Below are 26469 nucleotides of genomic sequence, written 5' to 3'. Positions count from 1 at the left end.
AGCTAAGCAAACCCAGGAAGACATGGAATCGTTTAAATCAAGTATCATTACATCTTCCTTTCTTAAAGAGAAGTAAGGCAGTACTTATAAGCTTACATATTTATATATAGACATACATACATATATATATATATATATATATCTATATCCGAAGCCGTGCAAGCACACTCTTGAGAATGCAACGTATAGTTGTACAGAAGAAAAGCAATCTTGCCTCAAATGAATGGCAACCTTTTGTAGGTCTATGAACTTAATTTAAACTTTAGGTTTACACGGTGCTTTCTTTCCGAAGTACCTGCACTCATGAATATGTCTGTATGTGTCAGTCAGTCAAATCCACGCGCTTCGCACCGGCGAAGTACCGCTTTTAAAATTTTTATTAAGAAGAAAATAAAACCTTTTTAAATTGAGGGAAAATATACTAATAACAGTTTGTTAAGGATCTGTTTTTTTGTGAAGCTGCCTTTACTCGAGTGATCACTTCGACCTGACTTGGTGGCCAACTATAAGCGTTACCTGGTAGGTAACCACCCATACAATCAGATTGTGAATCAGACTACGAATGCCGTGAATGTAATTACACACTCACTGCACTTGCTTACGGTAATCGAACCTCGGACGTCAGCGCTAGAGGGGCTTAGCAGCGGTGAAGTATTGCTTTTAAATTTTAATTAAGTACAAAAGAAAACCTCAGAGGTTCGATTCTCGTAAGGGAGTGAAGTGAGTGGCTGGTTACCTACCAGGTAACGCTTATGGTTGGACAGCAAGTGACGTAACATCAGCCACGGTGCCTTCAGTTGTGAGAAGCAGATCATAGAATGATTGAAAATAGTTTTGCATTTACCTTTTTAGTAAAAGGCGAGCTTTTAAGCCTGAGAAATCACCCCGTAAATGCACACGTTTAATTGCACATGTGTTAATATGTATGCTTACACAGTATTAAAAGACACTCAAAAATTAACGTCATTTACCTTCGTTCCCGCGTTTGACTCGTGCTGTAAATCTCTTCCTTGTTTTTAGTTCACGTGATTACGTAGGAGGCGTGATGACGCGATACGTGACTCCGCCTCCTCCATTAGAGTATATGGACAAAAAACATGTTCCAGTTATGACCATTACGCGTAGAATTTTGAAATGAAACCTGCCTAACTTTTGTAAGTAAGCTGTAAGGAATGAGCCTGCCAAATTTCAGCCTTCCACCTACACGGGAAGTTCGAGAATTAGTGATGAGTCAGTCAGTCAGTCAGTGAGTCAGTGAGGGCTTTGCCTTTTATTAATATGTATAGATTATATATGTATATACTGCATAATGTTTTACTATTTATGGTTTAACATTATATGTTTATTTTACTTTAATTTCAGTACTATAATAGTATTTGTTTTAGTTATTGTATAGTGTGCTGATATGTTTAAAAAGAACAATATTGAACTGAACACTGAATAAAGTATTTAGAATAGTAAACAAATACTGCTTAAATTAGTACACAACAAGAATAATTGTTAAACTGTAGTAAATATACACAAATCACTTAATTGCTTGTGTTGTAAGTCATCTCTGCTTCTTATGTTATCTCCATACTAAAAAGCATCAGCACTCTGTGACTTTTAAAGTGTGGCAGTAGAACATGTAGTATGTCGCATTAACCACTTAATATCCACTTAATTCCATGGTCATTAATTAGACTCCAGCAGGGATATCTGCATTAGTTAAGTTACCTCATATAAAAAGGAAAAAATATAAAAAGTCATTGCATTTTGAAAGTGTTGCAAAGTATGCACTCAGTTGAAAATAAGTCTGTCAAAGTGAATATAATATACTAAGTATAACATCAGGCTTCTGTTTATATGATGAAACCTGGCCTATAGACAATCCATTCCTTTAAATGAGCCCTTGGTGGATGGGTTTGCCTTCTTTAATAAATCAAAAAACATCAGTTAAGAAGGTAGTCTTAAACTATTTTTTATGAGCTAAATTTCTCTTTTAAAAATCTGGGCAATCTTAAATTATTAAGCAAATTTGTAGTAATAATATACAGACTGACTGGTTCAAACCCTTTACTTATAATAGAACTTGGAGCTACGTAGCATGTAATATCTACATAGATGTGGAAACAGGCCACTTTAACAAAATGTTTTCATAACCACTGAACCTGGTCAGTTTCTGCCAATCTGCTTAAAGACAAACTAATTCTCATAATCATACTTTACACTTAATCATTACTTACAGTTTTTATATTCAAAATATAATTATCACTCTTCTTACTCAAATAATCTCAAATAATTGTTTTAACTATACAATATTTGCTCTGCTCCTGCCCATGCCCTTATATTCAGTTCAAAGTCAGAACAGCAAGATACCTAGATTACAATACTACATCAAAACGTATGGATATTGATAACCTGAAATATGACAACAATCTGTCTTTGACAGAAGAGTTAGATTTGTAGTAGTGCATCTCAAAACAAAATTACTTAGAGAAGAAAAGAAATGCCTGTGTAATGAAAACACACATACTCTTAACTTAGAATGATGAATACTAGTGTGTAAAAAAAGTCAGTTTATAAATTTACTAAGCAACATGAAAAACAGTGTTTGAAAAAAATAAGAAAACTCTTTATTTAACCTGCTCTGGAAGTAACCAATGGAAAAAAGCCTTGTGTACTGTTTACAACATTGACAACATGGTTCTTTTCCATTAGTAGCACATATTTTAAGAACTTCTTTAGCAATAAAATAAATAAGATTCCAGATTTCTGGGTCAACTCCAAAATTGTGCATTTTAGTATTTTAGCATTTGTGTGAACTGCCTTAGTAATTTCAGTTTAGTAAAAGTCCACCCAGAAGCTACAGTATAAGGCTTGCTTCTCAATAACGAACAGTGAGAGTTTCACACACACACTTCTCACTAGCTTCTCACCAAGTTCTTTAGTTATTTTTTCAAAAGCTGACAAGAAGAGATCAGTGAAAAGGGAGAATCTGTTACCATTGAAATGAAAATACACCCAAAGAAAACCTTCCTTTTAAAATGAATGGTCACCTAAAGCTTTTTTGAAATGAACAGTTTAAAACAGGGAACCACTGTGAAGCAATGCAAATTAAATAATGAAATAATGTGTGCATTCTAAATATCAAAGTGGGAAAAGCTGTGGAAGAATAATTTTAGGGTAACATAGTGTTCATATTAAAGAAATAGCATAAAGGTTTAATAAATGTCAGAAACCTGTTCAGGCACAACAGGAAACCAGATAAAGGTCTAGTGAACAACAAAATGAATAAGAAATCAGCAGATGTCCTATAAGCAAGAATGGACAATTGTTATAGGCACAGAAATTTCAAGGGTGGTGGTGCAACTCAAAGGTGTAAGAAGAACCAGAATATAACAAACTTTTATTTTATATACATCATTTGGGTGTAAACCAATGAACCAACCACAGTAAAATGTATGCATTGATTGATACTGCATGTAAATTCAGTAGTTTATAAAATGAACCTCTATTTGTTTTCTCTGATCATTCTGATCATTCTAACCATGCTGTTACAGACTGCTTTTGAAGAATGCTCCCTCCAAGGCATTTTGCTTAGGAGTAATTAAAAGATACAATGAACAGCTCTTCTCCTGTCTGATAACTGATTTGTACTGTTAGGGAATGTTTCTTTCTTTAATGTTAAATTTCTACCACAAAGCGTAGTAAAAGCAGTACACAAAAAAATTAAATGTGACGCAATTCAGAATACATAAATCATAATACAAACTGTTAGGGTAGACCAGTTCTCAATGGATTTTGCTGAAACACATCAATTCCTAAATATCTACACTTGGCAGATACAGAGATCATTGATGGGTAACTGGGTAAAAGAAAGAAATTTGACCAGTTAATTTTATAGCAAGATAAGGGTCCAAAGGTAAAAAATGCAAGATATCAGGGGGGGGGGGGGGGGGGTAATGCCTAAATAAAGAAGATTCAATAGCTAATTGCTCAAAACAAACTGAATAAAGAGGGGAAAGTGGGCATCCGGCCCTTGTAATGATATGGAAAGAAAGGGAGATATTTGAGCTAGTCATGACAATTGCAGAGGGGCAGAAGTATATTTTTTTAATTACTGTAGGTTGATACAGATGGTGCCAAAGTCATTCTTGTCCAGGACATCCCATGGTAATCGCCAGTTCATATAATTGAAGGGTTTTCAGCAATCAAGAGAGGAGACCCAATGGGTTACAAAGGAAGTGTCAGCACTGACCATATGTAAGAGTCTGCAGAAATGATCAGAGGCTAAATGAGTGTGAAAAAAAAAGCCTCATCCGGGTGAATTACACTACAGATAATCTTCTGCTAAGACCTTGGATAATAATGTTAAATCACTGTGCATGATGGACAAGGGTCTATATGAGTGGTACTCAACTCTTGTCCTAGAGGTCTACAGTGGCTTCAGGTTTTTGCTTTAAACCAAACTTTTATTACAACCCATTTTATTTACTACTAAGGCAAGATGTTTTTTAGAATTAGTTTCAGTTAACTTGTTTATGATTTAGAACCCTTAATTGACTGTTTTAGCTTTAAACAGCTACATTAAGGTTTTCATTTTTGCAAGCTTTCTTTAACAGCTATCAGTTAATAGTGAGGTGCAAATGACAGATGAAACACCAGATCTCCAGTTAACATGTGTCCACATAAACCTGGGTATATGCTTAATAAAGTAGTGGGACTAACAAAATGTTTTGAAATAAATGAGAGAGAAGGGAAGGACCAAGAGGTACAAAACCTCAAAAAAATATATAGATAATATTCTCAAAGAACAAAAAACCTACAATGTGCTAAGATGTTTTTTGGAAGAATGAAAGCACTAACAACTTATATTCTTAAATACCAGGTTTCATTACAGTGATCCCTCGCTATATCGCGCTTCGCCTTTTGCGGCTTCACTCTATCGTGGATTTTATATGTAAGCTTATATAAATATATATCGCGGATTTTTTGCTGGTTCGTGGATTTCTGAGGACAATGGGTCTTTTAATTTCTGGTACATGCTTCCTCAGTTGGTTTGCCCAGTTGATTTCATACAAGGGACGCTATTGGCAGATGGCTGAGAAGCTACCCAACTTATTTTTCTCTCTCTCTCTCTTGCGCTGACTTTCTCTGATCCTGACGTAGGGGCTGTTCGCACACCTAGACGATACGGACGCTCGTCTAAAAATGCTGAAAGATTATCTTCACGTTGCTACCTTCTGTGCAGCTGCTTCGTGAAGCGACATGCTGCACGGTGCTTTGCATACTTAAAAGCTCGAAGGGCACGTATTGATTTTTGACTGTTTGTTTTTCTCTGTCTCTCTCTCTCTCCCTGCTCCTGATGGAGGGGGTGTGAGCTGCCGCCTTCAACAGCTTTGTACCGGCGGTGCTTCGCATACTTAAAAGCCAAACAGCCCTATTGATTTGTTTGCTTTCCTCTGTCTTTATGACAGTCTCTGCTCCTGACGCGCACTCCTTTGAAGAGGAAGATATGTTTGCAGTCCTGCGGTGGGTTGGCACCCTGCCCAGGATTGTTTCCTGCCTTGTGCCCTGTGTTGGCTGGGATTGGCTCCGGCAGACCCCCGTGACCCTGTGTTCGGATTCAGCGGGTTGGATAATGGATGGATGGATGGATATGTTTGCATTCTTTTAATTGTGAGACAGAACTGTCATCTCTGTCTTGTCATGGAGCACAGTTTAAACTTTTGAAAAAGAGACAAATGTTTGTTTGCAGTGTTTGAATAACGTTCCTGTTTCTCTACAACCTCCTGTGTTTCTGCGCAAATCTGTGACCCAAGCATGACAATATAAAATAACCATATAAACATATGGTTTCTACTTCGCGGATTTTCTTATTTCGCGGGTGGCTCTGGAACGCACCCCCCCCCCGCTATGGAGGAGGGATAACTGTATATGTTAGGCCTGGCTTTTAATTATGAATCTTGTTGGAATGAAAACCTACAGCCACTTTAGACCTCTAGGACCGGAGTTAAGTACCCATGGTCTATAACTTTGACATAACAAGGGGTCTTTACCCTGCTTTACAAGGAGAGTGATAACAGGCATGTTTATGACTGATGACTGGTTCAAATGACACACAAAGATGGCTTCCTTCCACATGTTAAAGAATGGGAGGAACAGCTGTTTCCAAGATGAAGACATAAATTCTGGAGGAAAATCACCCTAAAAAAGTGCTCTGCCAACATTCTTGAAGAGCAGTGTCTCCTTAATTTCAGGCAGGGAGTTATAGAGACATCATCATCCAAAAGTTGGGAAATAGAAAGTGTAGGAAGAGGAGGAGATTTTTAACTTGGTGCATTAGTTATAAGTCTTGTCTTTAAAAATGCTGGTAATTAAATAATTTTGTAATGCTCCCAGTTTATTTACCTCAACTTTCTCTGTAGAAGGGTATCTCCAGCCATTACTCTTATATCAAAGTCACCAAAGCACACTTGTTTCAAGTAAAGAGAATAATAATAATAATTCATTACAGTTATATAGCTCTTTTCTCAGTACTCAAAGCGCTATCCACACAGGGAGGAACCGGGAAGCGAACCCACAATCTTCCACGGTCTCCTTACTGCAAAGCAGCAGCACTACCACTGCGCCCCCTGTACAATAATAATAATAATAATAATAATAATAATAATAATAATAATAATAATACAATACACTGATAAACACAAGGATTAGTAAAATATGACAACTGCATATTATAAGTATCATTATTATTATTATTACTACATATTATTGTATTATTACATTATTATTAATAATTACATATTATTATTATTACATATAAGACAGGATAAAATACAGACTTGAGAAAAATATAATTTTTCTTTCAATGCAGTTCATTCTTTCTCTTTGCAACATGGTCATTTGTCTGTGGTGTGCTGTGATTCTGCATTAGCTTGCTGCAAGGCTCTTTGTGATGTCCTCTGCTATTTCATAGGGAAAAGCATTACTGTTTGTGGCTCAAGAGTTAGGCTATGAAGTCCCCTTTTTGAAGTAATGGCTGCTCCTCAGACTGGGCTTAGTCACTGGCATAGCGCCTGGCTTGACAGAGTGGATTTCAGGTCCACAAAGAGAAGAGATTGCCAGCTTTCAGCTACCCAAAGAGAGAGCAGCTCATCAGCATTTTGGTTTAACACTAGAATTACCAAAGCTTACGAGAAAACTTGTAAATCTGGACCACCTTAAACCCGCTTGCACCTCTCCGTAAGCATCTTTTGTCTTGTAAATGTGTTGATAAACCCAAACAGCCTACTATTCCATCCTCCCACCATCACAGAAAGTGCAAAAACCTCTCCCAGCTCAAGTCTTGTTTATCAGGGAGTCAGGTACCTAGAGCTGTATAGGCTAAAAAAATATATCGTTATTTGGAATACATGCATTTCACGTGTGTTCTGTGTGTACAAAGATCTATGTAAGTGTAGGATGACGGGAAATGCAAGAAATGTTGAACACATACCTAAAAGACAAAGTTTTTCCATGTTTTAGTACTAACAACAAAATTTTGACATAAAGTGTATAATGTGTGAAGACTGAAGTCCAAATTTCACAAATGGTACAAATATAACAGAACAAGTGTGCTTTTATTCAAGACTATTACCGAAGAAAAAGAAATCGGGTTAGTGTGGCTTCTTGTCATCACTTCTTTGGTAGTGAGGTAGCGGTAAGGACTGCTGACTGCTATTCAAAAAGTTGCCGATTCAAGCCTTCCTGCGTCTCAAAATAAATGTTTTAAGTAATGAGCTGCTCTTATTGTTACTATTAAACAGTAGAAACATATTTGAGTCTGTAACAACCGCTGTAAATGTATGGTACTTGTAAAGGTTAGTGTTTTTTTTTATTTAGTTTTATTCTCTTGGGTAAGGACGAGGGTTCTACATTGGAGAAAGAGAACAGAACCACCCCCCACAAAAAACGTCCACTCACATGTAAGAACAATGCAGCTGCACCAGGCGTAAAGGCGAAAGATGGCACCGTTTGGATGCACCAAGTGGTCGGGCGTCATCCTGCCACTCAATTTGCCCCAAACCTGTCCTCCAACGAAGCAGCATGGCTTACAGAGCTGTATATGTTACTTATGTAAAAGCCAGATCGAATGTTATTTACCTTGATTTATTTACTTATCTTCCTACAGCGTAAAGTCACAAGTAGACTGCAGTGCTTCCTGTGTTTGATAGACACGGGCATTTTCACAAAGTACATGTGTACTTCAGCTGCAGGTGGAACCTGATGTAGTACAGATTGAGAGGATAGAGGCAAAGGAATTATTTAGCTTGATTTTCCATTTAAGCAATCTGCTCAGTCTGGTTCCAAATACATGAAAATGAGTTTGAGTTTGATGAATTTGAAATTTAGTTCTTTGAGACAATAAAGCATTAAGCTGCTTTCTAATATTAGCAATGATTAGTTCATTCTCCTTATTGACTTGTGATGGAAGTGCTTTTCTAGGAAGGTAAGTTTAGATTCAAGTTTAGCAAGTCTGTGTTGTTTAGTATGAGAAAAAATAAAACAGAAGGGAAACTGAGAATTTACAAATGAAACCTTCAGTAGATTTCCATATACAGTAATCCCTCCTCCATCGCGGGGGTTGCGTTCCAGAGCCACCCGCGAAATAAGAAAATCCGCGAAGTAGAAACCATATGTTTATATGGTTATTTTTATATTGTCATGCTTGGGTCACAGATTTGCTCAGAAACACAGGAGGTTGTAGAGAGACAGGAACGTTATTCAAACACTGCAAACAAACATTTGTCTCTTTTTCAAAAGTTTAAACTGTGCTCCATGACAAGACAGAGATGACAGTTCTGTCTCACAATTAAAAGAATGCAAACATATCTTCCTCTTCAAAGGAAACAGAGAGGAAAGCAAACAAATCAATAGGGCTGTTTGTGCCGCGGTGCTTCGCATACTTAAAAGACAAAGCTGTTGAAGGCAGCAGCTCACACCCCCTCCGTCAGGAGCAGGGAGAGAGAGAGAGAGAGAGAGACAGAGAAAAACAAAGTCAAAAATCAATACGTGCCCTTTGAGCTTTTAAGTATGTGAAGCACCGTGCAGCATGTCGCTTCACGAAGCAGCTGCACAGAAGGTTGCAACGTGAAGATAATCTTTCAGCATTTTTAGACAAGCGTCCGTATCATCTAGGTGTGCGAACAGCCCCCCTGCTCACACCCCCTACGTCAGGATCAGAGAAAGGCAGCGCAAGAGAGAGAGAGAAAGTAAGTTGGGTTTCTTCTCAGCCATCTGCTAATAGCGTCCCTTGTATGAAATCAACTGGGCAAACCAACTGAGGAAGCATGTACCAGAAATTAAAAGACCCATTGTCTGCAGAAATCCGCGAACCAGCAAAAAATCCGCGATATATATTTAAATATGCTTACATATAAAATCCGCAATAGAGTGAAGCCGCGAAAGGCGAAGCGCGATATAGCGAGGGATCACTGTAGCTCAAGCACTGCCCACATTACCCATGTTTAAATTCAAATATTCTTTAAATTAAAAATCGCACTGTTCACAAAAATGTTTATTAGTCAGAAGGGATGTGTTAAATTTCCACAACTGAGCACAGCCAAGGTGGGTTTGTACAACTGCAATAAATATAATTTATAGTCAGATAAGACAGAATTGGACAAGGATAATTCTAGGACCAAGGACGCATGAGAATGTGAAATAAGAATATAGTCAATATGTGACTATAAGTTATGTTGATGAGAAAAATAAAGGAATTCTATGATGAAGCAGTCTGAAAGAATCTAATAAACTAAGATCAGATGCAAGTTTACATAAAGAGAGAGTGAAAGAGGGTGTACATATGCAAATGGGGGATGAAGACTTATCAAGGACTGAATTCATGTGTTTAAACACAAGTTTAAATAAATTAGAAAAACATGAGTCAAAATTGGGTGTGTCCATATGCATAGACAGACAGGAATTTATGACCACCAATCTCAGCTTGTAAAAACAGATCTAATCTATATTATCACCACCTGCATTCAAATCTAAAATTTAAAAAATGATTTTCACAAGATGTTTTTGGTGACACCCAAGGAAAAAGACACCACATGATAGTTTTTATTGCAATGTCGCACATTGGAGGCCAACATTTGAGATTCTTGAATTAAAGCCACATCCATTTAGTGATGATGCAAAAAGTCAAGTGTACAAACCAGTCTGTGACCTGAGGTTAAGGCCCTGATGTTTCTGGAAACTTTATTTAGTTTACCTGTAGTCATCATAAAAGATAAAATAAGAACTGAAAAAACATTGGTGTGGAAGCTGGAAAGCTCATTGACCCGTTGTGGTAAGAGGTTCATGGTAAAATGTGATTTTTATATAAATAATAAGGTCCCAGATCATGCAGGTCCCAGAATGGGTGCAGGTGCATATGTGCCCATGCAGGTGCCTCACCCATGTTGATTGGGGTGCTTGGCTGATCAGGCATTCATGTGCAAATGCGAGTCCATCAGGTGCCTCATTCACACCTTGGAGTAGGTGAAGGATAGCACCTGCAAATAACCGGGTAGCAGAAAAGGAGCCTGCATGAAAGACAGGGGTACAGTGGAGATCAGATGAAAAAGGAAAGAGAGAGAGAGAGAGAGAGAGAGAGAGAGAGAGAGAGAGAGAGAGAGAGAGAGAGAGAGAGAGAGAGAGAGATGCAGAATGGTTGGTAGCCTTGTGGAAGTGCGAACAATCAGCACTCTGGGGTATATCGTCCCTGCTGATTTGTTGGAGGAGCAGATTTGATGGTGGTGGAGTCCTCCTTAGGGATTCGAGGTACGCTAAGAGTGGGAGAAGGAAGACGGGAGGACAGCTGACTCTGAGTGGTCTGGAGGATGCCAGAGGAGGCAGCCAAGACAGAGGTTGGCAAGGAGGAATGCAGCTGCTAGAATCTTAGCCAGCTCAGCAAGCTATGGGTGAGCTGGGAAAACAAAGAGGAAGATGTGCTGAGCTTAGTTAAACAATGAGACACATGGTATGCCTGCATTATCTCAAGATTGAAATTAGGTTTTGAAACCATCTGGACCATATTCAAGAAAGAAAGAGAATCAGACTGTTCAATGCCTTTCTTCAGACCCACAAGTCCTAAATTGTCTCTTTGAATTCTGTCTTCTTTGCCTGTCAGCTTCATCGAGGAGTTCAACCTCGTCATGGAGGATTATTATGTCAGAGTCATGACGAGAGATACAGTATGGGTAAAATTAGTCTGCATGCTCGTACTTAAAGTGGTTGTACAACTGAAAAGTAAATTTCTCATAGCATCCTAATAGAATTCACCACCATCAATGGGTTCTGTACTTGAATTCTGCAATTTCTTTATTCAGTTATAGGCAGTCTGACAAAGACATCTCTACAAAGACAGGTAAGTGAATCATTTAAAAAATATTCAGAAAAAAGTAAGAAATGGAGCAAAACAAACAAAGAGAGGGGTGTCTATTTAGAGTGGAGACGAGCTCAAGCTTTAGCCAGCCAACACAATGGAGCACCATTTAACTCCAATCAAAGGTCTGTATCTTGTATTGCACCACTTATTTTGGCAGTAAATGAATGGGGATCACGTCAGAGTAAGACGGAGAGCATGGCATGAATGTAAACAAAAAACATGAAGAACAAGCAGGCAGAAATTATTCTCTGGGTATCCGTTTCTTTTTTTCACTCTGACATAACAAACAGCAAACTTTGAACAGACATCTGTGTTTTTTAAAGTTCAATAAGCCCCTTTTTCATTTCCACATTCCAAAACACTTGCTTTTTTGTTTCTTTGTTCTTTAGTGTATAAGCATTGTAATTCAAGATGAGTGCTACTGGGTGCAAACTCTCATAGGAACAAATGTACCACCCCTAGGATGAGTGACTCGCTACAAGAAATTAAATCAATAGCACTGAGGGTGTCACACTACACAACTGGAGTAGCAGACACTGCCTTCTGCGTGCTGCGATTTTCTCAAGATTATGTAAACTAATGCTAAGAAAAAGTCTTGTGTGATACTGGCTTAATTTAAAAAAAAAAACAAACATTAAAGGGAAAACAGTTCACAGTTTCCTCAACTAATGTTTGAAACCAGAAAATTATAAAACCTTTCAGTCTAACAGTGATATTCACTAACAGTGCAATTTATCACACAAACAACTTATTTTATACTAGCTGTGTAAGCTCGGATCCTAGAAACTATTGAAATTGTCAGAAAAAAATTAAATTGAAATGTAGAGATGTCAGGTAATTGAAAGGAACTACTTTGGGCATCTCTCTCCTAGGAGGTTCCATTTTGCCAATGTGCTCGCATCGCTTGTGCATTAGCAGCTAAGTGACTTTGTTTTTCTTCAGAGGTTTCGTTATTGCTGATGTGCTGGACTCTCTTGTGTATCCTCAGAGTTGGAGCCCTTACTCAGACTCCACCTCTCACTTCTGGGACCGACAGACAGACAGACACACTTCCACGCATAGACGTTTATATATAAGATAACATAGCTGCATCATGACCATCATCTCATGACACTTTGGTATTTTTGTTGTGCTAACTTTAGATAACAAGGCACCACATCTAGGTTTTCACTGTGCACCAGCAGCAGACAGGGACATGCCTTTGTGTCATTTATGTTATTGTAACTCAGTGGAAACTTCATCATTAAAACTTGATATTATTAGTCAGGACGTTGTTAACTGTGTCATGATTGTACAGAATTCTAAAGGGCATCAGCACCAAATCCATCCAATAAATCAATGGTTCACAAATTTCATATGTACAACTCAGAGCTCAGAACGTGATGACAGATAACATGCAATGCTCAATTTTTGACTTGATTACACCATACTCTGCTCATGCTGATAAAATGTAAATCTTGTCAATGGCTGATTTCCATTTGTTATTTAAAATTTACACTGAAATGGTCTTGTTGCCAGTGTTACCTTAGATTATTTAAAAGTGCATTTCTTGAGATATGCAGATAGAGTCTGTAAATGCTGCCTATATCTTCATCAATATTGATTAAAATATAAAAGTTAGGTGAATTTCTTTTAAAAAAGAACATTGACTCTGGCATTGATTAAAAGTAGTGTGCTTCCAGAATAATGCAAGGAAGTAATTTGTGGAAGGATCCAAACCTACTGCGAATACTGTAGTCTCTAAAAGTCATACTGCCAATTCATTAAACACTGTATAGATTAAGGAAAGCTGGAATGAATGATAACAGCTCAGGTTTAAAATGTTACCTACATTGCTATTGTATTTTACAGAGATTCTTAGTTAAAGATATTAGAATTTAGAATAATTAATTTAATATTTAATATAATTAATATTTAATAATTAATTTAATATTTAATTAATAATTAATTAATTTAATAATTAATATTTAATATATAATATAATTAATATTTAATATTTAATATAATTTAATAATTAATTTAGAATAATTTTAGCAACATTAATTCTAAAAGATAATGTGGGATAGAGATATTACCATCTGTTAATATCTTGTTTGATGCTCTCTATCATATTTAAAAAAATTAATGTGAATAGATATTTACGTTTTATTGTAACTGTAATTCTTAGATATTTACACTGAGACTATCAGGAGAAAGTGATCTAATTTATTTTGTTTAGATAATTTTCTTTAAAAATTATTTGTCTGGTAAAATGCATAATAGTAAAACAAAAATGCAATAACATACCTTGTATGCAAGTACTCAATTATGATATCTGTCAGTGGATAGCACTGTTGATTATGGTCTGTCAATAGCTGAAAAATAATATGTGTCAGGCACATCATTCTGTCCACTAGCATGGTGCTCAACCAAGTATGAGATCCTGTTAGATGACTATATCCTCAACCCACTCTTTTAACTTCTGCATTGATCTGTTCAAAAGACTTGCTTAATAAGTGAAAAGATTACCATACACAGACTTTCCAAAATGCTAGCAAATGTGTTTTATTTATTGTCTTGCATAACTGACACAATTTGCTGAAAAAGCAGATGGTGAGCAAGCTGTACTTCCTAGAACTCTGTGTAAAATGTTATTAGTAATCATCATAGGCCAACCAAAAAAAAGTACACATCCACAGGTGAAGAGGATAATAAATTAGCTTTGGACCACCTGATTCACCCCTACCTTACTCTAGACCAGTGTTTCCCAAACTTGGTCCTGGGGAACCCCTGTGGCTGCAGGATTTTGTTCCAACCAGCTTCTGTTAAATGAACTCCTGGGCTAATTAAGTGAACAGATATTTCACAAGTTCTGTGTTTAGGGAACAATATAGAAATTAGAAAACTAAGTTTGCTAAAAAAAAAAATATTAAAATGTACTAAGCAGTTATATAGGAATAATGTATTTTTTTTCCTTTTAACAGTATTTTCATCTTCATTTTCATTCTACTTTTCTAGGTCTTCTAATTGTTTAATTAATCCATTATTTACTAATTAGTGGGTCTGACTCTAAAGTAGTTGCGGCCTTTGATTATTAGTGTTGTTTGCCTGGATGTGTGATCTGCTTATTTTAAATTGTCATTATTAAGATACAACGAAGGGGGAAAAACTGCACAGAGCAAGGGCAAAGTATAATGAAATCAACAAAAGAGAGTTAAGCATTTAAATCTATAGCAAAAGCAGAAATATTTCTAAATGTCTTATAAATGTAAAAATCATGCTGCTGTGCTTTTCTGAATGTCGAATAAAAGAAAAGAAATTACCAGATAATTAAATGAGATCAGTGTTATCAGGTGTTGTCACTGATTAGAAATCTGGTTGGAACAAAAACCTACAGCCCCAGGGGTTCCCCAGGACCGAGTTTGGGAAACAATACACTAGTTTACATAAAATATTGAAAGTCCAATGTTGTTAAATTTTTACTGAATTTGTTTCAGTATCTTAGGCAATACAGTAATCCCTCCTCCATCGCGGGGGTTGCGTTCCAGGCCACCCCGCGAAAGGTGAAAATCCGCGAAGTAGAAACCATATGTTTATATGGTTATTTTTATATTGTCATGCTTGGGTCACAGATTTGCACAGAAACACAGGAGGTTGTAGAGAGGCAGGAGCTTTATTCAAACACTGCAAACAAACATTTGTCTCTTTTTCAAAAGTTTAAACTGTGCTCCATGACAAGACAGAGATGACAGTTCCGTCTCACAATTAAAAGAATGCAAACATATCTTCCTCTTCAAAGGAGTGCGTGTCAGGAGCAGATAATGTCAGAGAGATAGAGAAAAGAAAACAAATCAATAGGGCTGTTTGGCTTTTAAGTATGCGAAGCACCATGGCACAAAGCAGTTGAAGGCGGCAGCTCACACCCCCTCCGTCAGGAGCAGAGAAAGAGAGAGAGACAGATAAAAACAAACAACCAAAATCAATACGTGCCCTTCGTGCTTTTAAGTATGCGAAGCACCGTGCAGCATGTCGCTTCACGAAGCAGCTGCACAGAAGGAAGCAAAGTGAAGATAATCTTTCAGCATTTTTTGACGAGCGTCCGTATCGTCTAGGTGTGCGAACAGCCCCCCAGCACAATCCCCCTACGTCAGGATCAGAGAAAGTCAGCGCAAGAGAGAGAGAGAGAAAAGTAAGTTGGGTAGCTTCTCAGCCATCTGCCAATAGCGTCCCTTGTATGAAATCAACTGGGCAAACCAACTGAGGAAGCATGTACCAGAAATTAAAAGACCCACTGTCCGCAGAAATCCGCGAACCAGCAAAAAATCCGCGATATATATTTAAATATGCTTACATATAAAATCCGCGATAGAGTGAAGCCGCGAAAGACGAAGCGCGATATAGCGAGGGATTACTGTATATTTAGATGGTAATTTCCTAAACATCTATGACATTGCACATAAGTTTTGCAAGGTAACCTACTGTATGTAGCAGCTGCTTGCTGCATTACAAACTCTTCCAGAAAAGCTGGGATACTTTCCAAAATGCAATAAAAACATAAATCTATGATATGTTAATTCACATTAACCTTTATTTAACTGAGAAAAGTGCAAAGAAAAGATTTTCAATAGCTTTACTGAACAACTTAATTGTATTTTGTATCCATCCATCCATCCATCCTCTTCCGCTTATCCGAGGTCGGGTCGCGGGGGGCAGCAGCTTGAGCAGAGATGCCCAGACTTCCCTCTCCCCGGCCACTTCTGCTAGCTCTTCCGGGAGAATCCCGAGGCGTTCCCAGGCCAGCCGGGAGACATAGTCCCTCCAGCGTGTCCTGGGTCTTCCCTGGGGCCTCCTCCCGGTTGGACGTGCCCGGAACACCTCACCAGGGAGGTGTCCAGGAGGCATCCTGATCAGATGCCCGAGCCACCTCATCTGACTCCTCTCGATACGGAGGAGCAGCGGCTCTACTCTGAGCCCCTCCCGGATGACTGAGCTTCTCACCCTATCTTTAAAGGAGAGCCTAGACACCCTGCGGAGGAAACTCATTTCAGCCACTTGTAATCGTGATCTCGTTCTATTGGTCACTACCCATAGCTCATGACCATAGGTGAGGGTAGGAACATAGATCGACTGGTAAATTGAGAGCTTTGCCTTACGGCTCAGCTCCTTTTTCACCACGACAGACCAATGCAGAGCCCGCATCACTGCGGACGCCGCACCGATCCGCCTGTCGATCTCACGCTCCATTCTTCCCTCATTCGTGAACAAGACCCCGAGATACTTGAACTCCTCCACTTGAGGCAGGATCTCGCTCCCCAACCCTGAGAGGGCACTCCACCCTTTTCTGGCTGAGGACCATGGTCTCGGATTTGGAGGTGCTGATTCCCATCCCAGCCGCTTCACACTCAGCTGCGAACCGATCCAGAGAGAGATGAAGATCATGGCCTGGTGAAGCAAACAGGACAACATCATCTGCAAAATGCAGTGACCCAATCCTGAGTCCACCAAACCGGACCCCCCTCAATACCCTGGCTGTGCCTAGAAATTTTGTCCATAAAAGTTACGAACAGAATCGGTGACAAAGGGCAGCCCTGGCGGAGTCCAACTCTCACTGGAAACGGGTTCAACTTACTCCAGCAATGCGGACCAAGCTCTGACACTGGTTGTACAGGGACCGAACAGCCCTTATCAGGGGGTCCGGTACCCCATACTCCCAGAGCACCCCCCACAGGATTCCCAGAGGGACACGGTCGAACGCCTTTTCCAAGTCCACAAAACACATGTAGACTGGTTGGGCGAACTCCCTTTTTAGCAAACTTAGTATTAAGGTCCATGGCATGGGTAAGTTGCATGTATGTGAAGCTACCATTGACTCTGAGGTGTATATTTTGATTTTAGATAGACATACATTGCCATCAAGGTGATATCTATTCCCAGGACGTCTACACTTATTTCACCAGGACAATGCCAGACCACATTCTGCGGGGGCTACAACAGCGTGACTTCGTAGACACAGAGTATGTGTGCTTGACTGGCTTGCTGCTAGTCCAGATCTATCTCCTACTGAAAAATATATGGTGCATCACGAAGAAGAGAATCAGACGACAATGACAATGGACTGTTCAGCAGCTGAGGTTTTATATCAAGCAAGAATGGACATGATTTTCAGTTGCAAAATGACTACAATTAGTATCCTCAGTTCCGAATTTATTAAATAGTGTTATTAAAAGTAAAGGTGATGTAACACAATGGAAAACATGCCTCTGTCCCAGTTTTGTTGAGTGTGTTACAGCCATCAAATTCTAAATTTGTGTATCTCTACAAAATACAATTAAGTTGGTCAGTAAAACTATTGAAAGTCTGTTCGTTGTACTTTTGTCAGTTAAGGTTCACATGAATTAACATATCACAGATTTTCTTTTTATTTAATTTTGGAAATTTCCAAACTTTTCTGGAGATGAGGTTTGTAGAATTTTAGATGAGTTACCTTTACTTCTTACATGTAAGCACATATATTACAAGTAATGCTATCTAGCATGTGTCTGCTGAATTCCATTAAATGCATTAAATTCTATTAACTGAACATTATCTCAGATGGTCCATTATATAACAATATCATGTGACTTGCTTGCCTGTCTGCCTAATTAGGACAGCTTTGTCAAGGTTTCAGCTTGAACCAAATTCTTTCAAGTCTGAGCATGTAAATAAGCACTACATTTATTTCAGTACTTTTTTATTGGGTCAGTTTTACTCACTTGCTTTGATTTTGTGTACATCTATTTGTCATTCTAGGTTATTTGTGTGTACACACGCTTGGTATGACTATGCTTGTGCACTTTCTCTGCTACTTTACTGTACAGTTTCTAGGAAATATGTAGTTTACATATAAAGACCTTTGCATGGTGTTTCCTCTAGGAGGTGATATTCTTTGTACGCAGTGGCTTTTCTGCATTCAGGACAAATAGGGCACCAAGCCCCACCTGTCGGCACATATCACTTTTATGCAAAACTTAGGGCCCTTGGGCAAGATCCTTAACCAGTAATTGCTCTATCCTGGGTATGACATTGACCTGCATCCAGCACTGCAAGCAGCAAGCAAGTCCTCCAACTTGCATGGAAAACTTGGGGATTGGTGTTAGGACTGGTACTCCAGCCACTATAAAAAAACCTCACATTATTCCATTGTAGTGCTGAGGTGTCATCCGTTGCATGGCTGCACTCAGGTCCAAATCCGGGTGGTTTGTCGTGTGGTGGGTGCCTGAATAATATAACATATTGTTAAAATGTTTCTAGCAAACTTAGCTTAGTCATCATAATCTAGTTTTTCCAATTTTCTATGATATGCTCAATGCAGTTTCTTGTCTAGAAAAATATTTATTTTTTAAGTGTATGAAGTTTCGTTGTGCCTGGTGCAGACAGCCTATTTCAGAGTTGTTTGGGCAGGCCCTTGGGCCCTGCAGTATTCTTGGCATACTTTAGTTCATGTATTCATATATAGAGAAAATATATATAGAATATATCATTCCTACAGAAGAAAGATATTCCTTTCTTCTGTACTACAAAAACAAAAATGGTTTGTAAAAGCTAAACAGAACCATTTGGCTGTTTGTGGTATAAGAAAGTAATGATCCAAGACACAAAACATACCATTACCTTAGCAGTCTAAACAAAACCATAACTTTTTCTCTGATTAAGAACTCAACTGATATACTTAAAAGCCAAATGCTTTTCATAACACAACATTAATTGGAAGAGAGACTAAAAATTATCTCTGGGTGATACGAGAAAACATCACTGAACTACAGGAGGTAGTAATCTGAAATCATTTTACCTGTATGATGAATAAAATTTTGTAAATACACAAAATACCAACACCATTTATGCACAGTATCTGAGTTGAAGTTGAAAACTGAATCAAAGATAATCAAAGCCTCTCAATACTTGCTTATACATCATCTGAATTAAAAAAAAAACCAGTTCCAAGAATAGTATGCAGGCCTTTATGCATTGATACTAGTTATTTAAATATAATTTAGCCTGTAAGAAAGACCGATTAAATTGTAAATGAAACTCCGACACTCCTAAATGCATGGTGTTGCTTAAATACTGGATTCACCATTCATTGACTGCAGATAAAGATTTTTTCTTAATAAACTTAGGCAATGGGAGAATGATCAATAGCACCTGATGACCCCGACTCTGTTGATTCACTGACACAATGTCTTACTTGTGTTTCTGAATGGATGAGCATTAATTTTCTCAAACTAAATAAAGAGAAAACTGAAATTTTAGTGGTTGGCAATGATGGATATAATGAGGTTATTAGAAATAAACTTGATGCATTAGGATCAAAAGTCAAGATGGAGGTAAAGAATTTAGGTGTAACTGTTGACTGTGACCTGAATTTTAAATTACATATTAATCAGCTCACTAGGACAGCATTTTTTCACTTAAGAAATATAGCAAAAGTTAAGACCTCTTATATCATTGAAAGATGCTGAGAAATTAGTTCACGCTTTTGTTTTCAGTCAACTAGATTACTGTAACGCACTCCGCTCAGGACCACCCAAAAATGGCATAAATCGATTGCAACTAGTGCAGAATGCTGCTGCTAGAATCTTAACTAGGAAAAGAAAATCCAAGCACATTTCTCCAGTTTTGATGTCACTACACTGGTTACCTGTGTCATTCAGAATTGACTTTAAAAAACTGCTTATGGTTTATAAAGCCTTAAATAATCTCGCTCCATCTTATATCTCGGAATGTCTCACACCTTACACTCCAAATCGTAACCTTAGATCTTCAAATGAGTGTCTGCTTAGAATTTCAAGAACTAAACTTAAAAGAAGTGGTGAGGCAGCCTTCTGCTGTTATGCACCTAAAATCTGGAATAGCTTGCCAATAGGAATTCGACAGGCTAATACAGTGGAGCACTTTAAACACTGCTGAAAACACATTACTTTAACATGGCTTTCTTATAGCTTCATTTTAGTTTAATCCTGATGCTCTGTATATTCAAGTAATTATCATTATTATTCATTGTGGTTTCAAAATCCATACTATCCCTACTCTCTCTTCTGTTCTTTTTCCGGTTTTCTGTGGTGGCGACCTGCTCCACCACCACCTAATCAAATCACCGTGATGTCCCTACATTGATGGATTAAAGACCAGAAGTCCACGTGACGTCATCATCAAGTCCTTCCATGAGAACCCTGAATACAATGAGGACTGATTGATGTCATTTATGTTAGGTAGAATGCCTAGAGGGAGCCGTCTGGAGTTTTTTTTTTCTTTCTGTCCTCCCTGGCCATCGGACCTTACTTTTATTCTATGTTAATTAGTGTTCTCTTATTTTATTTCTTATTGTGTCTTTTTTTCTCTTTCTTCATCATGTAAAGCACTTTGAGCTACATTATTTGTATGAAAATGTGCTATATAAATAAATGTTGTTGTTGTTGATCCTCATTTTCACATAATGCTGCAAATCATTGCAGAAAATCTAATAAACAAAAAAAGATATTTTTTTCAGTCTTGGTTGAAATATAAAAACTCTATATCTGACTAAGCCTCTTTTGAAGAAATACCTTAGCAATATCTTGCAAATATTTCAAAGATTTCTGAACATTCTCTTAATTGCTTCCTTTTATTATAATTATTAATACAGTAATATAAAAAAATCACTTAATAATATTGGGTTTGAGGTGTTTAGGTGTTGCTGGAGAGGAGGGGTAAAACCATAGTAACTCTGCAAAATTAATGAACCAGTGAGTCCATGATTCATATCCATTCAGCAAACTGAATCCAACAATTAAATTCACCTAGAACAGCAATGCTAGGAAGCTGCATGAAAAGGTGGCTGTGCAAAATAAACATTTTATGCATGAGTTGCATTACACTGGTAACAGTTCTGAAGTGTACTAAAACATTCCGTCAAAAGCTCAAATGGTTGATTAAACATAAGGGCTTCTCTTTGGCCTTTGTTATTTAGATGGTTGTTGTTACATCCTACCTTAGAATGGAAACAAGTTGAAGCAATGGCACTGTTCATATGAAACTCTCAGATTCGGACACTAGTTAGGGTTCTCATTGTGTGGAGTATGCATGACCATGTGCTCGTTTTAGTTTATTCCAAGAGACACACATGTTTTCTCATATAGTAAGTGATTATGAAGAGGCCTGGAGAAAATGTGAGTAGTTAAGGGCATGTGATTGTGTGCTGTCTGATCTGAATGTATACTAACATCTATGCCAATGCTAATGTAAATTTATAGTGTAAATAAGAGTGGTACGACAAACAAGGAGAAAAGTGTGCTTTCAAAAGCAAGGAGGAAAATTTTCAGAAGCTAGTTGGTTGCTTTCTCTATCATTGTGGAGAAAACTGTATGAATATAATTTAGTGAATTTAGTAGATATAATTTTTAGTGAAAATGACTAAAAAGCTAATTTGCTTGATAAAATGTTATTAGCTTTAAGTTCTGAGCCATGTGCCAAACCCACCCTTGGTAATAGTTTCTCTAGTAATATATGGGCTGCAAAAAGCATCTGTAGTCAGGAAGGGGTGGACTTACACAGAGGTTACTGCAGGACTCCATAGTACTTGAGAAATCATCTGAAGGATTTTCAGTAATATTATAAAGAAAATTAAAAATTATTCAACCAAGATTTAAAATTTTTTCTAATCACCTCTGTATTACCATCAAAGCCTAAAGTTTGAATTGCTGTACCTTATTAAAGACTTGAATAAATGTCTACTGAAAAGAAACAATAAAAATGAGTAATTAATTACTTACTCAAACACGGCATACTCAATCACTCTCTTTCAATGCACCATATTGTTAAGAAGAGTGACACAACATGCTCCATGAAACAAGTAATTGTTTTGTGGCACTTCCTTCTGTTTCCTTACAACTTAGATATGTCAAATAATCTATGTTTGTTTTTTTATTTCCTCAATATTTTTATTGTGTATGCTCAAAACGTCATAAAAAGAATGCAATGCTAAGTTTTGTTTGGTATTGCGATCTTAATCACCAATGACATTGGCTCTTTACAAAATCTAAGATGTTCATTTGACAAAAAAGTAACACAATGTAATCAGTTCAGGTCAGGTTTGTTGTCATGTCTACAAAGTACAATGAATCTCTTATTTCGATGCTTGGAATAAGGTATTCCATATTTTCTTCCAACAGGTTATGCAAAATATAACAACAACAAATACAATAGGACAAAAGTACTCCCTCCCTCACCCCAGGTTCAGCAGGTCATGATCATATACACAGTACACATATAAATATTATTGAAATTCTCATATATAAGACTCTCATGCAAAACAATACATGTAATACAAAGAGAAACAGTATACACAAATGTTGAGAAACCACAAAATGATGTAAATGAAAGGTTACCTGTGCTGTGCATTTTATAGTGCCACAATATGGGCAATCCCTTGCAAAAAGTCTAAAAGTGACACCCATTCATATTTCAGTACTGGGGACTTTTTTGATTAAGATGACATATCTTGGTTTGGATGCCTCCAGCTCAGGAGGGTAAGTATCTACAAGGTCTTCAAAAGAACACAAGCATATTATCACATGGTATAAAACATAAAGCTAATCATATATTCATCATGCAGGGGGATCTTGTCATTGTTTTTTTGTAAATGTTCACAAAATTAAATTCTTGCACTTTTCTCCACAGTATTTGTCTGATGTTGAAAGAACAACCAGCTAGCTGTTAACATTTGTTGCTGCATTCAATTTCTTCCACACATTTGTCACCATATGCGTTTGTCATTATGTTAGTTAAGTGTGTGTCATGCCATTCTGTTTACAGCTAATTGTCATGAACAAATAAATGAATATAGACATATAACACAACAACAATTTATTTTTGTTTAACCCAAAATCACAAAAGGAGTGCTGCAATGTGTTTTAACAGGCCCTTTTTTTGACAGTCCCTCAGCCTTGACTCCCTAAGAAGACAAGAAAAAACTCACCCCCCCACCCCCAAAAAAAAACCTGGTAGAGAAAAAATGTAAGAAATCTTGGGAAAGGCAATTCAGACAGAGATCCCTTTCCAGGTTGGTTGGGTGTGTAGTGGGTGTCAAAAAAATGCGGTAAACACAATACAACACACAAAAAAGAACACAAGTAATCCTCATAACATCCATCCATCCATCCATTTTCTAACCCGCTGAATCCGAACACAGGGTCACGGGGGTCTGCTGGAGCCAATCCCAGCCAACACAGGGCACAAGGCAGGAAACAATCCCGGGCAGGGTGCCAACCCACTGCAGGACACACACAAACACACCCACACACCAAGCATACACTAGGGCCAATTTAGAATCGCCAATCCACCTAACCTGCATGTCTTTGGACTGTGGGAGGAAACCGGAGCGCCCGGAGGAAACCCACGCAGACACGGGGAGAACATGCAAACTCCACGCAGGGTGGACCCGGGAAGCGAACCCGGGTCTCCTAACTGCGAGGCAGCAGCGCTACCACTGCGCCACCGTGCCGCCCATCCTCATAACATTCATAACATAAACATTCTCAAACCTAGTATTCCATTACAGGGTTGTGGGAGGCCAAAGTCTACCTAGGCACTGGGCACAAGGCAGAAAACAAACCTAGACAGAGTGACAGCTCATAGCTGGGCCCACTCACGCACATACCCACACCCACACTGGGCCTTTTCAGAATCAAAATATCATGTACAGTGCTTAGGGATATGGGTGCAAGAACAATGTAGACATGGGGTGAAAGAGCAAACTACATAAGGCCAACTGATCATGAGATTAGTGAAGTAGCAGCACTAACCAATGTACTGTTATACCACCCCAGGACAGGGATTCAAACCATGGGTACTGGATGCATGGTGCCAACAGCAGATATCATTGTACCACCATGTCTCTCTCAATTTAGAATTCAGAAACACATATAAAACTATCAAATATACACACAATTAAAATAAAAACCTTTCATAATCTTTGCATGGCATTACATTATCATGTTCAACTCAGAAGTGAATGATATTCATTTAAAATTTTTAAGTAGTACTTTTGTTTTGCTACACATTTATTTGATGCTGCTCTTCACATTTAGCAACTAACATATATTCATGTGATAGTAATCCTTTTTATGCATACCATCTCCTTTAATTTTTTTGCTGCTCTTATTTTAGGTCCACCATTAAGCACCTGGCTACACATGAAAAATAACTTTTTTAGCAAACACAGACACCAGTAAAGGGGAAATGAAATGGAGAGATCAAGGCCAAGCTAAACTAACCTAAATAATTTCCATTTGGAATGTATACCAAATCATGAACCCAAACATGAGCTACATATCATATTGTGATATTTGTTTATTTTTACATCCCTAATATTTTTTCGACTGCATTTTATTTTAGGTTACAAATGCAGATCAGCATAAATAGTTAACGTCTGACAATGCCTGCTGCATATTCTTGTTTTTCCTCCCATGGTCTACAGGGGCATCAAACATAACAGAAAAAATAAATGGCTATGACAATTTCTTTGTTAAATAATATTTTTATATCATATGGCATTCCTGAAAGGTACAAACACTACGATATTCAAAATTAAGGACTGGAATGCAAATCCTGTTCTACTACTGCACTGCACTGCATAGCATACATTTTTAATGATTAGATATGACCCAGACTCAAGAGAATCACATACTGGAGGGCTAACAAACAAAAGCAGAAGAAGCAGGTTTATTGAATGGTGTAGAAATAAATTTAGAGAAAACTATTCTAATTAAATACTGTAAGCCAAAAAAATGTAAAAAAAATCTAGTTGCATTTATAGAATTTTTACTCTTTTCTGTGTCAAATGACTGTATAAAAATAAATGGATATAAAGTCATCTTAAACCTTAAAAATGTAAATCAATCTATACTGGCTTTTCAGTGAACGTTATTAATCTTACTTAGTTGATTTATTTGTGTCCCTAACAACTTGTGGTGTGCTTTGTACAATTTTCATGAAAAGGCAAATGAAAAGTAGCATATTCCACATTCTTTGGGTTTATTCCTTATATGCTAAATAACTGCTTACTGTTTAAAATGAAACAAACTCTTACTGACTATGGGCATATAGGGATACACAAGCAACAATACTTTGTGTGACCAATGGGACACTGCCAAGAGGCAACTGGAATGCTGAGAATCCCAGTTCAAGTGAAGACACTCCTGTAATTTTGTATGGAATTTCCTCAGATACTAGAAGTAAGTATAATACCCTGACATATTATGTCACAGATCTTCCAAGTGATGACAGGATCCAAATCTCATAAGTAGTTTCTGAGGCCTTCCCAGGAGCAGTAAAAATGACAGGATATAAAGCCCATTTCACCCATATAGGCAACAACAGCATAAATGGGAAGCAGAGAGGGCAAAAGACTCAACTGGTGGGAGTAGATAACAGCCACAAGAGGAGTGTAATTTATGAAGGACGGTAGGAAGGGAGGGACACTTTGTTGATGTGTGTTTGTAGGTGTGTGAAAGTGGAGCAAACTCTCCATGGGAAAATGAGGAACAACTACAGAAAGGCCCATTAAATCATTGTTTTGTGTTTTTATTTGTATCCCTGGGCCATTGCCTACTGTTTATAATAATAAAACAAATATATACACGCATACATACATACACACAGACACTCTACAACATCAAATTTAGGGCACAATTTGTTACTTTTAGAATATGTTCTGCCAGTTTTATGATACTGAGTTTGAGTTTAGGAATATTCTGATGAAAAAACATATATAACAGTTTATAAAGAGTAGTGACAAACATTTGCATATCCTTAAAAATGCAAACTGAACATTACCATAAACATACTGTATTTAAGTTTTTCTTTTGTTAATTTAGCTGAATTCAGTATCACATTCTCTATGGCATTTCTGGCATTATAAAGATTCAACCAAAACTCAACAACTCAAAAGCAGATGATCTCTAATATGCATTTTAAAGAATTATTTGTAGAGTACACGTAAACACATATAGGCCATTCATTTTCAACAAACACACTTTACATATGAATGCTCAGACAAACAAAACAGACTCTGTACT

The 26469-nt window shown here is 37.6% G+C and overlaps 1 protein-coding gene and 1 long non-coding RNA gene across 37 annotated transcripts in view; one reads left to right on the top strand and one right to left on the bottom strand.

The window, feature by feature from the left end:
* rims2a (regulating synaptic membrane exocytosis 2a) overlaps positions 1-26469 on the bottom strand; it is a 1351795-nt gene that overhangs the window by 40596 nt on the left and 1284730 nt on the right. The gene's annotated exons all lie outside the window — the stretch shown is intronic.
* LOC127530104 (uncharacterized) overlaps positions 1-26469 on the top strand; it is a 589449-nt gene that overhangs the window by 423674 nt on the left and 139306 nt on the right. The window lies entirely within an intron of this gene.

Source organism: Erpetoichthys calabaricus, chromosome 13, assembly GCF_900747795.2.
Source record: "Erpetoichthys calabaricus chromosome 13, fErpCal1.3, whole genome shotgun sequence".
Taxonomy (NCBI): domain Eukaryota; kingdom Metazoa; phylum Chordata; class Cladistia; order Polypteriformes; family Polypteridae; genus Erpetoichthys; species Erpetoichthys calabaricus.
The sequence above is the reverse complement of the archived record's forward strand: the minus strand, read 5'-3'. Positions and strand labels throughout refer to the sequence as shown.